Consider the following 16,388-nt stretch of genomic DNA (forward strand, 5'->3'; position numbering starts at 1 on the left):
GCACTACAATTCAAAATATTCAGGCCTGCTTTTAGCTCCTAAACATATTGTTGTGAAAGCAGGGGGAAGCCAAATTATGTTCAAAAATTACAGTAGGTTATAAATTGCATACCATCCTGATTATACTGTTTAGCTAAATGACTTTATGAATCAACTTTTAGATCATTTTGGTCTAAAAAGAGCTGATAACGTTATTTTGGGGAAAAAAATAAAGTATTATGCTTATGTGCATAATGGCTCCCTGTTTTTCAGCTATATCCTGTGAGCTTGTTGGGGATATTCTTTACATTAGCCTTGAATTTGCCTCTATGGGATCAAATCAGATGGTCTGTAAAATCATAGCTTACTGGAGAGTGGGCTGACAGTTATCATATAGGGGATATTTTGAGGGAATTTGCCTGTGACCTTGTCTGGATCTCTTTTTGGCTCAATTTGTGAGAAAATAAATTCATATTGGTCTGGGATTCTTACTACGAACTGCACCACGTACTATTATTGTTTTCTTTCTATTACCTCTGAAGTGCAGGGCTTGATACTGATTAATTGTGTCCCCTTGCTGTTCGTCAGGTGCATTTGCCAGGTCTCATTTCTGATAACAGAGAGCACTATCCATCTTTTTATATATTTTTGTTGTGTGTTTGAATTAACTGTTAGTGCTCTTAAACTCTTATACACCAAATTTTACTGAGCCTCTGCTGTGCATTTGAGATGATGAGAGGCTGGGAATTCAGTTATAAAGGTTTGCTAAGGTCAGTTGCTCTGTGGACTATCATTTCTTCATGCACAAGAGTGGGACCCACTTAATGGGATACGAAAGAAATGGTCTGTTGAGACAGGCAGTATGAGGGTCAAACTTATAAAATGTGGTAAAATCGTGGCTGATTGGCATAATTCCAGTCCTCATATATTCACACCACAAACATTTATAATGCATGCTTGCTATTTTTGGCTTCCCTCTGTTTCCTTCAGTGTTGTAAACAGAACAAGAACCTTGACAGCTTCTTGTGTTTCTTAAAAAAGTAAATAAAATTAACCCTTAATGTTATTAATATGTCTATTATTTATTTTGTCCTCCTGAATAATACACAGTACTCTGAATCTACAGCATATGCATAAAACCAAAAATGTATATCCAAATATGTTATTAAAATGCCAGGACCCCTTTTTCATGTTATCCTTCATGTTAGCCCAAGAACATGAACCTGATAATACACCCACGCTTACAGAGTAGCCTGGATGGACAGGGCTACACATCTTGGTGAGAGTTTTACCTTCTATTTTCTAATTTGCTTTGTTTAAAGAAATGAATTCGAGACCATAATGCACTTTATCATTGAGCACAACTACTCTAAAAGATGAATTTGTTTTTTCCCTTGTGTGGTTTCACATTTACAGTAGTATGGGGTCCCATTTCTGTATTAACTTATGACTCACAGTCTTGTTGATCTTGATGACGTCATTTATTAATCAGGGTTTTTTGGCAGGTGTCTAATTTAGTGGAGCTAATGGGCTGCAGCTCAGTAAATAAGGTTTTCATTTTCCTTTTGTAATGATGTTAGGTAGTTAGAAAAAAATAAAATAAAAAAGGAAGTAGCAATTCCCGAAATAGTTATTTCTTACATATTCTTATCCTGAAATGTGATGCCCAAGTATGGGATTGGGAATACCTCGCAGAGAATTAGGTTTTCGTTATCATTCATAAACATGATGACTGCAAATTTTCTTGTAAGCTGCAAGTCATCATTCAGCTCAGGAACAAAAGAGATTTCGCCATGGGAGCTTAAAATAGGATCTCAGTACTTTGATATCTACCTCTGTCTGAATTTCAGTAAGATTTTTCTGTCTAAGTCATAAAGGCTGCGTGGAGACTCACAGGCTATGTTAATGGTATTAATGATTTGCCAACCAAAGTAGTTTTTTTCTCAGAATTGCATTGTCTGTTCAGTGCTAGCAAAAATAAATTTTAATATCTTCAGTCAAATCGCCTGAGGCACGATACCAAAAGCACACAAAGCTGCAGTTTGATGAATAAGAATCTGTTATTTATTTATTTATTTACTTATTTATTTTAATAGGCCCCTTTGAATTGAATTGTTCACTGAAAATAATGCAAGAAGTGGTTCCCTGATATTTTCACTGAGTGGTGGACTAAGACAAATCTATTTTTATCAAGTTTTGTAAGATCAGAAATGGGTGATAGCGGATGGGTCAAATCTGAATTGTTTCCTTGTTTCTTCTTGGAAAATGGGAAAAGCTTTTGAAATCCCCTCTGGTTAAAAATGAGTTTTGTCTGATTTCATTATCCCAAACAGAATAAAATTTCTGAGAAGCCATTGATTCTCTCTTGACAGCTCTGAAGTTGCAGTATTTAACACTGTGTTCCCCAAGGCTTATTTTAAACCTTTCTTCACTTAACACATTTGTGTTCAGTGAGGCCTGAGGTAAATTGCATTTATATGCACTTATTCACCTTATTCACATAATAACTTTTAAAGCCTGTAAATGCTTTGGGTCCAAACAGAAGAAAACGGAGAGGAAAGAAAGTAATTGTGCTCTTTTGCATATACCAGAAATTCTGGCTTTTATGCAGAATAGAGAAATAGGAAAAGTTGGTTGTCCTACCATAGCAATCCCTGCAGAAGGATCTTCTGATAGGGAGCAAAGGGAGCATATAAGTAGATTACAGACTTTATAGACTATATAGACTTTTTATAGACTAATAGAAAAAATATGATAAAGTCTGTATTGAGACAGAATGCACCTCCTTTAAAACAAGAAAAAAATATATACAAACATACTGGATTTCTGCAGCTATATTTTTGAGAGTTAGTCAAAAATTAAATACGCAAATTATTATTATTAATTAACATAATAATAAGCAGCCGCAAAGTTTCAGGAAAAAATATTTTAAAATGTCACAAGGGTATTTTATTCAACTTATAATTAGATGCCTTGTGCCTTGCTCTCTTCTATGGGCCTCAGTTAACATGTACCAAGGCGCACCCTATTCTTGGAGTCCACATGGCTCAGTGAAGAGATATCATTTAGCTCAGCCTTGAAAGAGAATTATAACATTAATCACCTAAATAGCTGTCTCCTCTGTAAGGCACCATTAAACTGTTTCCCAAAAAAGGCAAAGGGAGCAGAAAACATATAGACCACTGAGAAAAAAAAAAAAAACATGAAAGCAAATCTGCATCACATACTTGCATTCTCAGGACCAAGAAACATGAGTCCTGTCAGCTGATCAGAGAAGAGGCATGTTGGATTTGTAAATCATTCAGGCAGTATTCTCAAGTTAAATGCACCATCATAAACAATGACCAGGTAAAACCTTTTAATATGTTAATTATTATATTGGAAATTTATTGAGTTAATTATCATTTTAATGAGTGGTGTCATGATAAATACAGATTGTGTAAGTTCATTTGCTCAGTGTGTTTCAGGAGGAGGTGCTCATTATAGTGCTCAAATTAGAAGTGAATAACCTCCATTTCCCCACACTTCAGCCACACTGTTAATGCTAGTGATTATATTGCACTGTGGATGTGAATAATTACAAGCGATTCATTAACATATATTAACTTTGGATCATGGGCTCCAAAAGGGCTGTCAGAGGAAGGAGAAGGCTGCAAAGAGTCTTGTCCCCTGACAACTTCTTTCTTTGGGCCAGGACTGGGTGGTTGGGGCAGGGACACTGCCTACAACATGACCAAGGCAGCACTAGAGCAAGTGCAGCTATCAGACACTGTACACGTTCCCGGATCTTCCTACAGCCTCACTATTTTCTCACGTGATTAATTTGTATCCCACATTCATTTTCACCTTGTTTTATAACTATTCTTTCTATTTAGGTGTGGGTGTATACTAAAGAATGAAATGAATGGAAGTCAAAGTAAATGCACAGATGATCAAGTTGTGTGAGTTTCTTCTCAGACATGACTTTTCATCCTGTCAGCTGCTTTCTCTCACCACAAATGCTTCTTTTTTTTTTTTTTTTTTTTTTTTTAACCAATTCCACATTGACTTCCACATCAGTCTTCAGATCCAGGGAGCCTTTTGCTAGATTTTTTATGAATAATGCTAACTCAGCTGTTAAGTCTTCCTTCATGTACAACTTACTGTGATTTGCTTCACTTTAGAAGCTATTCTCTGACTCTTCATGTATTGTGTTACTTAAATTCATCTCACATTTGAGACATTCTAATAGTCTTTAAAGTAGCAGTATTCTCTATAATGGCTTTAGCTGCTTCCGAAGACTTTTGATTTCAGTGGAAGTTTTCAGTCATGACCTTACTGTATAAGGTAGGCATTGTTTTAATTTTGTTGCAGTCTCTACAAACGATTTTCTTACATGGATTATCTGGGGCATATTTTTTGTCATATCTGTCAGCAAATATTTTGCTTTTGTAGATTTGAATGTACCACACATAAGATCAAAAAACACATTTCTCATTTTTCTTCAAAGAAGTAGAGAAAGATAGAGTGGGGAACACTGAAGTTAACTGTATTTTGTCAGGCCATCATTTGCTGGGCAGCAGCTGCTCAGTGTCCTAGTCAAACCATTTTCATCAGTACTGTACTCAGCTTAATACTTAAGGAGCAGCTTATGGCATTATGTGAAAAAGGTACATATTTCTTCCAGAGTCTTTAGCAGGTACTAGACGTAAAGGACGGTTTTGCCTTATTAATGAAATGAGAATTTCATACTTGTTGAGAAATAATCAAGCTATTACAATGCAAAAAAAATGCAGCAATATCCATTTGGTTTACTTGGCATTTTACCAATTGTTAGCATCCATTTTCATGCAGCAGAGGCTAGGTGAAATTGCTGATGCAAAAAGTGATAATTTTCTTGATGTGAGATGAATAGGACATTTTAAATTTAATACTAAAGTAGAGAATAATTTACTCTCTATTGTGGAAGAAAATGCTGAAATAAAAAACCTATATTAATTCAGAATTAACTTGTCAGAGCTGTGACTGATTATGAATCATGGAAAAAGAATATAATCAATTAATATCAATATTATATGTGAAGAAATGAAGAAAATGGCATTGCTGTAAAGACCTGCTGAAAACTTCTGAAATAATCCCATTCCATTCTGCCAGGTATTCTTTGCAGTTTTTGCCTCACAGTCATTTCCTGTGTTTTCTGTAGGTTCATTTTTATATTGGTCTATCCAAATGTGAAGGAATCAGTCCTGCCTGGAAAAACTGTTTTGTCCCTGGACCTTTTAACTATCATCTTGTCTTACCCTGGTACTTGGGTTCTACCTTACCTGAATTTAATTTCTCACTTCAGCCATTCCTCAATAATCCTACACAGAGAGGCCTCCTAATTTGTATTGCTAATGGATGAGAGAGATCTCTTGAGCTTCTCCCTGCTCCGTTGGTGTCCCCAGCTCTGCTCCTGCGTGAGCCCCACCGATGACCACGCATGATCTCTCCCTGGCTCTCTTTTCAGACATCCCTCTTTCCTCCTGAAACACTGATGTATGATTGTCCTTGTTTAAACCACAGTGTAAGTGTACAGGCATGGTAGTTTTAATCTTTAATGTTTTTCAAAGACTGCGTATGCTAACCTGACTGCACTTTATAGAGCTGTACTAGAGCAAACTGTAAACACAGAGCATGAAAACAAATATTTCTGTACAAATCATCTGTAAACAAGAGGGCTGCAATTATTTTCTAGCTCATTTGCAAGGAGAAAGAGTATTTTTATTCAGTTCATGAAATTCCTGGATTATCCTGAAACTTCATTTTTAGGCTATTTATTTTTCTGCTTATGTAATGTCTTTCACTTCTGGGTTGTATTCTTGTTGGCAAGGCATCCATTTAAAAATTGAATCCTTTCAATCCTTTGTTTGTGCCATGCCTCTTATTTTTTCTGGTGGAGGAGGGAGGAATGACCTGTTTTAAAATCAAATGCATACATTTTTTACTTAATTTCCAGGTAGAAGAATCAGTGTGGTGGTCTGATTGTCTTGTGTGTTTGCAAGGTGCAAGAATAACGGTCCACCTTAGAGCTCATCCACTCCAAGATGCCCTTGCCTAATGAATTCTCAGAGTAGGAGCCGGGCAATTCTAGTCTAGCATTTGATGCGGCAGTTGCAGCTGCTTCTGAAAGCATGTGAAAGGAGCTTTCATCTGAGTTCCTTGCCCATAATCTCACTATTCAAAAATAATAATAATAATAATAAAATGACAGAATATTTCAGCCTGCTGTGTAATGATTGGGATGCATTGCTCTGGTGATCTGCTATTTAAAATTGAATTACCCAACCATTTTTTTGCAGATCGGATAAACTCTCTGTGCCTTAGTTTCCCCATCTGTAAAAAACAGTATGTACTTTTCTCACTAGGGAACTGTGCATTTTAATTAATTAACAATTGTAGATTGCTATGTAGAGCGAAGCAAACAATCTGGAGTGAACAGTTTATTCAATGAATATAGCCTGCTTGCAAAAAATCCTTGAGCAGATGGTGTTGCCATCAGCCACAGAGGAAAAGAGAAAAAAATCACCTTGGTCTGAATATTTTTGCTTTGGTTTATTTCGCTTGCAGAGTCTTCAGACCCAGGAAAGTATTTCTCGAGGATGAGGAATCCATTTTTTTTTTTTTTTTTTATAACAGGCTAAGAACAGCCTTCAAAAAATCATGCCCATGGGACAGCTGAAGCTCTCTCTGTACAATTCCCATGGAGGTAGGCAGAAGAGACTTCCATGTGCAGTTTGACTCATCAAGGCCCACGGGGAACTGTCCAGATTCTGGGGAGATTTTCCCATATTTGAAAAGCCCTTTTACCCATCTTTTCCTGGTTGAAGCCTTCTGATAATTGGCTAGCCTTTCTTCATCTTTAAAGAACTAAAGTGTACAGGAGGTACAGAGAGGTAGCGTATCCAGAATACTTTTTTCTTTGGAATATTAAAAATTTTATCTATAGTGTAATGTGACAATGATGTACCACATAAATTTACTGCTTACTACTCACGAGGAAAGCTATATTCTGTAATCACAGAATTTAGCTTATTTCAAAACATTGTGCCTCATTTTATTGTGCTTTATTTTTTCATTTTTATTCCCCTAGAGACCAACTTAAGTTTATATGAATTTTCAGAAGAATATTTTATAATGTTATGCTAGTCAGTGCACAGCCATCAACATTTCAAAACAATGGCTTGTGTACTAAGATATATTGCATCTTGAAATGCAATTAGTTGTCTTGCAATCACATAATTGTTGATGTGAATGGTTAGTGTGATGATGTAGTTTGTGCAAAGAAGCATTTGACCTTTGCTGTGATGGCAGAGAGTGGGCAATCTATTAGCCTGCAACTAGATGATATAGAAGATTTTGCTAATTAAGACTTGGATAGGCATTAATCTCTGTAACTGGATTGTCTTTCCTTTTCCCATCTGTACATGAATCATCTAATCCTGTAAGCACCTAAAACCCACAAGTCATTAATGTCACAAATTGGATGTATAAAAGAGTTTTGATACCTCTGGGTAAGAGACAGGCCATGTGTCTTTTCTGTTCAGGGCAGTGACAGCACTATTACTTTGTAAATGAGGAAAATGTTGAGCATGGCTGTGCCTTCCTTCTACATCGTGCGGCAGAGCAATCACAGGCAGCTCCAGGCAGTAGGACAGGATCCCGACTGTTGCTGTGACTTTGCGGAGCCCTGGCTCAGGCTACATGGGACACTGGGGACATTAGCTCAGCATGTTGCCCAGGCTTTGATGCTCAGAGTGGAGTCTGTCTTTCTTGGGATGCTGTATAATGTTCCTTATTGGTGATACAGGAAGCCTGGGCATCCACTGAATTTGAGTCCTGGTTTTCATTCTGCAGAAGGGGGTCTTAGGGATGTTAGACCACTTTGTGTGTCAGTTCTGGGTAACAGACATAGAAATCTTTACTTTTCAGGCTTTATGTGAAGTGACACTAGAGATGAGGATGTTCTCAGTGCTTATGGTGGTACATGTTACGCTGAGATATACCTGAGTTTAAAAACTAAATAGTCCTAATCAAATGACAAAGTAGACATACTTATGTGAGTGGCAGATGGGAGAAAGTTAATTAGTAATAAACATAATTAGCAATTATGATTGTAACTAAATGGATGTTTTGCTCCACAGATTGCTTGAAAAAAAGGCCTCATGGCCAAATATCAATGGTAAGATTAGTGTTTTCAGTGGTAATTTTAAGAAAGATTGGACTTGGAAGAGCCACTATTTGTGAAAACAAAATCTGGGAGTAGTCAGGTATAGTTTTCTGTGTCTTTGGATGCTTGAGGCAAATCCGCTTGGTACTTGACTTAGATTGACTTAGCATTGGGCCAGTGGAAAAAAAACTTCCCTTGGAAGTTAACCCAGAGGCAAGTATTTAAGAGGCTAGTCTAGCAACTTGTCCAAACTCTTCCTCTTCTTTCTTATGTGCCATAATGTGTCTGGGTTTGCCCTGTAAACTCCTGGTGAAATACACTATATTAGCCTAATTAAACCACAATGAAAGCTTTTTCTTTATTGATTTTGGAAAGATTTAATTTACTAGTATTGTTTCTAGAAGGACTACAGCACTTTAGGATTTTTTGTTGTCTGTCAAATCATATTAGCCAAAGTAAAAGTTAACTTGTGAAAAAGACTCAGCCACCTCCAAGAGATAGTTATTCGTTTTACTATTCCACACCCTGAGGTGGTATCTCAGAATATTTTGATAGCTTAAAATCCAGCAATTTAAATGACATTAATCTATTCTCTGACTGTTTATAGCTATGTGGATTATGACGAGTGTTTTTGGTATTAAAATGGTATTTGAAAAATGGATGAACTTCAGAATGAACTTCTGTAAAAAACTTCCCACAGACTTTGGAAATTTGGGAATAAAAGCACTTCAGTAGTCTAGAAACTAGGACTATTTTTTATCTACACCTCTAATTTTCACCTTTTTTTTTTCTTTCAGGTTATGGATGATGGTGCCAAAAATATTGAACATATACCTGCGAGACGGTTATACAGGAAGCCCTGCACAACCTGCATTTATTTGTTCCTGTCTGTGTGAAGCAAAGTGTCTTTGATCACGCCTTCCAGCATGACCCGTAGTGGATGCAGCTTAACTTTTCTGAAATAAAAGTCATAACACTGTCTTGAAGCTGACAACTGTCATCAATAAGATTTGTTCACCAAGGTGCAATTATTTTTTTTCCTTCCTCCTTGATCCTCTTTTTTTCATTCCTATTTTTCTTCATAGAATTTTACAAGATCTAACTTTCATCTTCATTCATTTTATACCATTTTATTAATTAAATTAATTAATTAAGATTAATTTAATTAATTGAGACAATTAATACATTTTAAAAGACATTCAGAGAAAAAAAGAATGTTCTATATCAGAATGGAAAAGCAAAAAAGAATGTACTGGGGACATGTGTCTGCTAGTGAAAGGGAGATTTTTGAAATTGTTAGATATAAACATACCTAGTAGACAAAGACTCTTCATACTTTTTAATTAAGACAATTATTGCTTGGATTCCAGATGTTTTAAAAAACAGACTCCAGGCAAATTTTTGTTTTTCATTGTGGAAGGAGTGTTTGTGGAAGAATTGTTTGAAAGCAGGAACTGAGAGGAAAACTAGGGCCTAACACAGCTCTGGCATTACAGAGGCCTGCTTGGGGTGCTACACAGTTGCCACTTCCAGGATGGTTGGTATGCACGGACTCTGCTCCTCCACGGTTCCCTGGGCAACGTAATCTGCCCTCCTCGCAGCTGCAAAAGGGAGTAACGGAGGATGGAGCGGGGTGAAGGCTCCGCGGCCAAACTCTGTTGCACTCCCTGTGCTGGGCTGCTGATAAGCCGCACAGTGGCTGTCTAATGAGAGATATACGATAACAAGTCCGGTGCTGAGCCAGCAAAGGTGGCAAATGATGAACTTTGCTTGAACTTTGCTCATTATAATGTGAAAACCACACCTCCATCCCAAAAGTTACCCGCCTCTGAGGTACGACCACCCCTCACTGAGCATGCGCTCTAGATTTTCGGTTGACTGTACCTTTAAATGAAAGCGAGAAACTTTTTCACCAATCAATAACAATATTAAGTATGACTCTAGTCACTCAAGCTCCACCTGAATGTAAAGGAAAGTATAAAAGGTGAACTAAGGATGAAAAGTCTGGAGGGAAGAAACCATCGTAACTCCTGGGTCAGTCGACAGGCTGATCCCCCTTCCCTCCCCTCGCGCTGGGACGCTGCCTGAGGAGACTCGAGACTGAGAGCCCTCTCCCATCTTCTGGGGTGAGTGATGATTGCACATTTGTACATCAGAGCTAGCTAAAAATCCCACGCTCTAGTAGAGAATTTCCTGTACTGACATCCGAAACCTGCTTTGTAAATGTTGCATTTGAATAAATCATACTGTTTGTGAACTCGACTACTTGTTTGGGGGGAGGCGATCGGACCTACAGTTGACAGACTGTTCGTGAATCCGATACTGCCAGAGTCGAGCTTATAGTTGGTGACACTATTTGGGAACTCGATTCGCTCTTAGGAAGGCGATCGGACCTACGGTCCACGGTGAATCCGATACTGCCAGAGTCGAGCTTATAGTGGATCACGCTATTTGGGAACTCGATTCGCTCCTAGGAAGGCGATCGGACCTACGGTCCACGGACTGTTCGTGAATCCGATACTGCCAGGGTCGAGCTTATAGTGGATCACACTATTTGGGAACTCGATTCGCTCCTAGGAAGGCGATCGGACCTACAGTCCACAGACTGTTTGTGAATCCGATACTTTTTTTTTTTGATATCTCCTTCCCCCCCCCACCACCACTACCACTGCGGCTTTCAAACTGCAACATTTTCAACACAAAATTGGCGTAGTCGGCAGGATGTCGATAAAGGAATTCCTACGGAGACAGAAATGTGGTCCCTCAGAAGGTGGGGAAGATTGGGCCAGAGATAATTGGTCAGATCCTGAAAAGGTTTTGCAAAGAATGGAGGAATGCCATGCTAAGTTTAAGGACGGCAGAGGCAAGGGTGTTATTTGTGCTATTCTGGGCGGTTGCTTAATTCAGGCGCAGAAGGACTATAAAATATTTCAGAAATTGAAATTAGATTATCAAAGTAAGAATTCAGAAATTCAACATTTGCAGTATGAATTAGAGAAGGAAAAGAGACGTACCCAGTTACTGGAGCAGCGAATTGAAACAATGCTGATGCAGGCACCCCGACCCCCTAATATGCGGCAAATCAGAAAGTTAATTACTAACACTGAGCCTGAGGACTGGGAGGGGGACATATGGGGAGAGCCAGATAAAGAGATACAAGAGGAATCCTCAGAATTAGTGGCTGTTCGGCCGCTGATAAAGACCGAAACATCTGAAGGTCCCCGAGGTCGGAATCCCCGCACCACAGTTCGGACTACTCCTTATTCAGGTTCAGAATTAGGAGAACTGCAGACTAAATTTTCAAGAAAGCCTGGGGAAACCGAAACTGAATACTTGTGGAGAGTTTCCCTTTCAGGTGGCGACAGAATATTGTTAGACAGAGAAGAATCTTTAGGCTTCTGGGGACCAGGAGTGTTTCTAGATGAGGGGTTCCCAGATGATAATCGATCTATTACTGCTCGAGTTGCTTACTGGGCAGGGGGAATAGACCCCAGAGAAAGAGGCGAGCCACTAATAATCAAAGTTAGGGGACTGTCTGACTTATCAGAGGCGATGCAGAAAGCTGCTTGTATTCAGGCAATGTATGACCGAGGACGCTTTGATGTTCCGTTAATGGCTCCGGTAGACCCAGTCCACCTAAGGCCCCTTATTAAGGGTCTGCCTGACACAGCAAAGATATATATGCAAAATTTAAAGGAAAGGGTCATTCGGGCCCAACAGCATAATGATCAGAACCTTCACGCCCCCCCAGCACACGTTCCTACTTGGGCAGAGCTGTTACATGACATGGTGAGTTATGGACGAGAGATGGCATGGTCAGACCTTGAGCCTCTATCAGAACAATCAGGGAGAGGTAGGAAGGTATTTCACACGAGAAAATTGGAGGGTCGACCATACCCAAAACATGAACTGGAACCCTTTCAGGGTCTGCCGGCATCAGTAAATCAAATTAACAGCACTCTGCGTAACGATTTATGGCGACAAGCATTAGCTTTAGGAGTGCCCCGCGCTATGTTGCAGGGGCAATCCACTAGCTGCATCAGAAAATTGGTTGAAATCCTGGAACGCAGAGCAACTGAATCTCCTCCTCCAAGCAGACAAGACAAGAACTCCCCCTCTGCCCCCGCCTCTGACAGAACAAACAATCCCTTTGCTCCTCTAAGTGAAGAATTTAGGAGATCAAAAAACTAAGCAATGCGGATTGGGATTCGGGCCGCCCAACCCGCATGATACATATTTTTCAATGGTCCAAAAACAAAGAACCCTATATATCAATTCCTGTTGGTCCAAAAAAACTTAGTCTAGAATTTTTGATTGATACTGGAGCACAAATTAGTGTTCTGAACAAGTTGCAAGCAGAATCATTAGGAATTAAACCCTCTCAAAAATATATTGTAATTAGTGGAGTAACAGGTGCTAAAGAAAAATGCCCACTTGCTAGGACACAATTATGGTTACCTGGGGAAAAGAGGATGACAGCTGTGGATGTGGTACTAAGTTCACACCCTGGGAACATTCTAGGATACGATGTGCTTAGAGGAAAGCGATGGTATCTGCCTAATGGTAGTGTTTGGAATTTTGGAGGAAAGGAGCAGGAAAGCATAACGGTAGGAGTGCTGGAAGTAACACATGCCCTGCCCCCATCTCATGTGACCAATGTTCCCCAGTACCCTTTGCCTGCAGCTGCAAAGAAGGGAATAACTGAAGTAATTGTGGACTTAGAAAAGCGAGGCATAATTGGCCGAACACATTCTCCGTATAACTCCCCGGTGTGGCCTGTCAAGAAGCCGGATGGCAGGTGGAGAATGACAATTGATTACCGAAAACTTAATCATAACACCGGCCCACTAACAGTGGCAGTCCCTAGCATAGCTGAGATTGTCACGGCTATACGATCAGCTGCACACACCTGGATGGCCGCCCTAGATATCAAAGATATGTTCTTTATGGTACCCTTAGATGATAAAGACAAGCCACAGTTTGCATTTACATGGGATGGTGTACAATACACCTTTAATCGATTGCCACAGGGATATAAACACTCACCCACTATTGCACATAATGCGCTCGCAAAGCTTCTAGCCACAGTAAAGAAACCCCCTGAAATATGCATTTATCAATATATAGATGATATACTAATAGGTGGAAACAACAAAGAATGTGTACGAGAAACTGCTCAAACTATTTGGCAACTATTAACAGACCATGACATGGAGGTACCACCATCCAAATGTCAAGGTCCAGCACAAGAAGTTAAATTCCTGGGGGCTTTGTGGGTATCAGGAGCTGTAGCTGTGCCCAACGATACATTAACAGAGATTGAAAAGGGACGCCTACCCCAAAACAAGAAGGAACTACAACAACTAATGGGAACACTAGGATATTGGAGGAAACATGTTCCTGGGTTCTCTGTAATTGCCCGTCCTCTCTATGATTTGCTGAGAAAGAACAAACCGTGGGATTGGACACCGATCCATGCAGAAGCTATTAAAACCCTAAAGGATGAATTAGTTATCAATCAAAGGTTAGGCCCCCTAAATCCAGTGGACCCTTTTCGGGCTGAATGGGGTTTCTCTGAACATGCCTCCTATTGCGGCATCTTTCAAAAAGGAGCTTCAGGTCCTTCACAACCCCTGCTTTTCTCGTCTACCTCCTTTAAAGAGACTGAGCAGCGTTATTCTGAGTGGGAAAAGGGACTTCTCTCCTTAGTTCGTGCAGTGAAAGAGGCAGAAAAACTACGAACCTCACAGGATATCATCGTTCAGGGGCCTTTTCCATTGTTAAGCCCTATCCTTAAAGGCGCCCCCCCCTCCTGAAGGTGTCGCACAGAAGGGAACGATCTGCAAATGGTATGCTTATCTAGAAGGAATAAGCCACTTGTTAGCACTAAAAGAAGGACCAAGACCTCCAAATTACAACAGCCAGTAAGCTCAGACATTACAACATTATGTCTTCCTTATAAGCCTTCACCTATTAAGGTAGCTCCAGAATTCACTGTATCCTCTAAAAAGGATGGAGTGTGGTTTACTGATGCCTCTGCCCGAAGAACAAGCACGGGGTGGAATTATAAGGCAGCAGCCCTGGAAATAAGCTCAGGACAGTCAGTAACTGAGGAGGGTGACGGTAGCGCCCAAGTCGGGGAACTCCGAGCCCTGCTGTTGGCTGTGGAAAATGGAGCTGAGGTAATTTATACCGATTCCTATGCCACATTTAAGGGAGCAACAGAATGGATATGTCAATGGGAAGCAAATAATTGGGAGGTAAATCGTGTACCGGTGTGGAGGACAAGTGACTGGCAGAGACTTTTGGAAGTAAGCAGACACTGACCTTTAGAAATAGGATGGGTAAAGGCACATGCAAAAACTAGTGCACCAGCAACAAAGTGGAATGAGGAAGTCGATAGGTTAGCGCAAGTGCAAATAGTAGCTGCTGAAGGAGATGAGTGGCAAAGGCTAATCGAATGGTTGCATGTAAAAAGGGGACATTCGGGGAAAAATGACCTATATCACGAATGTGTGGCACGGGGATGGCCTGTGTCAGTAGCATTAGTTAGTGAAATAATATCAGCTTGCCCTCAATGCCAACTCCGACTGAAAACGAATCATCCTAATCAAGCTCCCCCTCAGCACATTCAAAGAAACAAAGTCTTATGGAGCACCTGGCAAATTGATTATGTAGGACCATTACGACCTGCTCGTGGTCGAAAATATATCCTGGTAGGTGTGGAAGTAGTATCCAGACTAACCATGGCTACGGCAGTAAGTGCAGCCACTGGTGAGAATACTGTGAAAACCCTGCAGGACTGGTTTAGTAGCCTCCCAGCACCAGAGTGCAATCAAAGTGATAATGGCAGTCACTTCACTGCTACTGTAGTGCAAGATTGGGCAAAACAAGAAGGAATAAAATGGGTGTTTCACACTCCCTATTATCCCCAAGCTAATGGTATAGTGGAAAGAGTCAATGGCATGATTAAGAAACATGCAAAAGTGTCACAGCCTAACTGGGATCTGCGGCTATCCCAAGCAGTCTACACAGTAAATAACAGATGGGGAACTTATGGAAGCCCCAAAATACAAGCTTTCTGTCCCACAGGACCACCTGCTCCCACCTTATCAGAGCCCTCAGAGTCACAAAAGCATACACCTATTCAAATGCAGGTGGGACAGCCCGTGATGGCAAAATTGCCCTCTATTGGGGTTGTTCCTTTAATTTTGGCTAAACCTTGAGGACTATGTGCCTGGGAAGCCACTGATGCTAGTGGGAAGATACACCGCATAAGCAGTCGGTGGATCATTCCCGACTTCTGACCAAATATAATTGCTTGTTTATGCTTCAAAATCAATAACAATCCAATTTGTGCCGGTCAAGGCAGAGACCGAGCATTCTTCCTTTTGTTTTCCAGGATGTCAAAAACCCGGAATGCTGGACAATTGTACCTGGAACCAAGGACTCTCCTATACTGATCTTGAGTATCCATCGGGATTGTTAGTTTCCTGCATAGTGTTGTTTTGATATTTGTAAATCAGATATTTGTAATAGGGTTATAGAGCTGTAGTTAGGGTTAGCAAATATGATATTTCCAACTTGTGTTGGGAAGATATGCTTCGGCTTGATATGTTTAGTGCACTGGAATCAAGGAGATACTCATAGTGACAACGCACAAACCTTATCCGTCCCTGACTCTGCCACCCATGGTTTGAAGGATAACTTAGCCCTAACTTTATTAAAGGGGTTTGCAACTGCTCTCAATGAATCTAGTATTACCGCTTGCTTGCCTCTACCCAAATCTGTAGAAGACCCCCTTCCTATGGGTATCCTTCCCACTGACATAGCAGGGAGCTTGCTGAGGTTATGGAGTACACCAGGTACTCTCCATATAGTGAATCCTTATTCTCCAAAGAGAGAGCGAGTTGCTGTGCACTTTAGTCAGCCATTTAATTTTTCTACCATTGATAAGACAATTTGCACTTATTATGAAGACAATAATACTGCAACTCTTCCCTGTGACTGGGTTTTATGGGGAGCAACAGATTTAAAACCTTGGGGACGAGCAACCGCCACTCTGCAATATAGTCAACCTATAAATGCATCCTGGTGTATACAGTGGAAGAGAGGGCAAGATTGTCCCCCTCAACATAAACATAAATTAGATTGCTCTTGGTTTGGAGAATTCCGTGACTTCAGGGGTTTTACACCATTTGGCCCAGGATTTTCCTTTGGC

The sequence above is a fragment of the Tinamus guttatus genome, unplaced genomic scaffold, assembly GCF_059628265.1.
Source record: "Tinamus guttatus ecotype Peru unplaced genomic scaffold, ASM5962826v1 Tinamus_guttatus_pri_ptg000456l, whole genome shotgun sequence".
Taxonomy (NCBI): Eukaryota; Metazoa; Chordata; class Aves; order Tinamiformes; family Tinamidae; genus Tinamus; species Tinamus guttatus.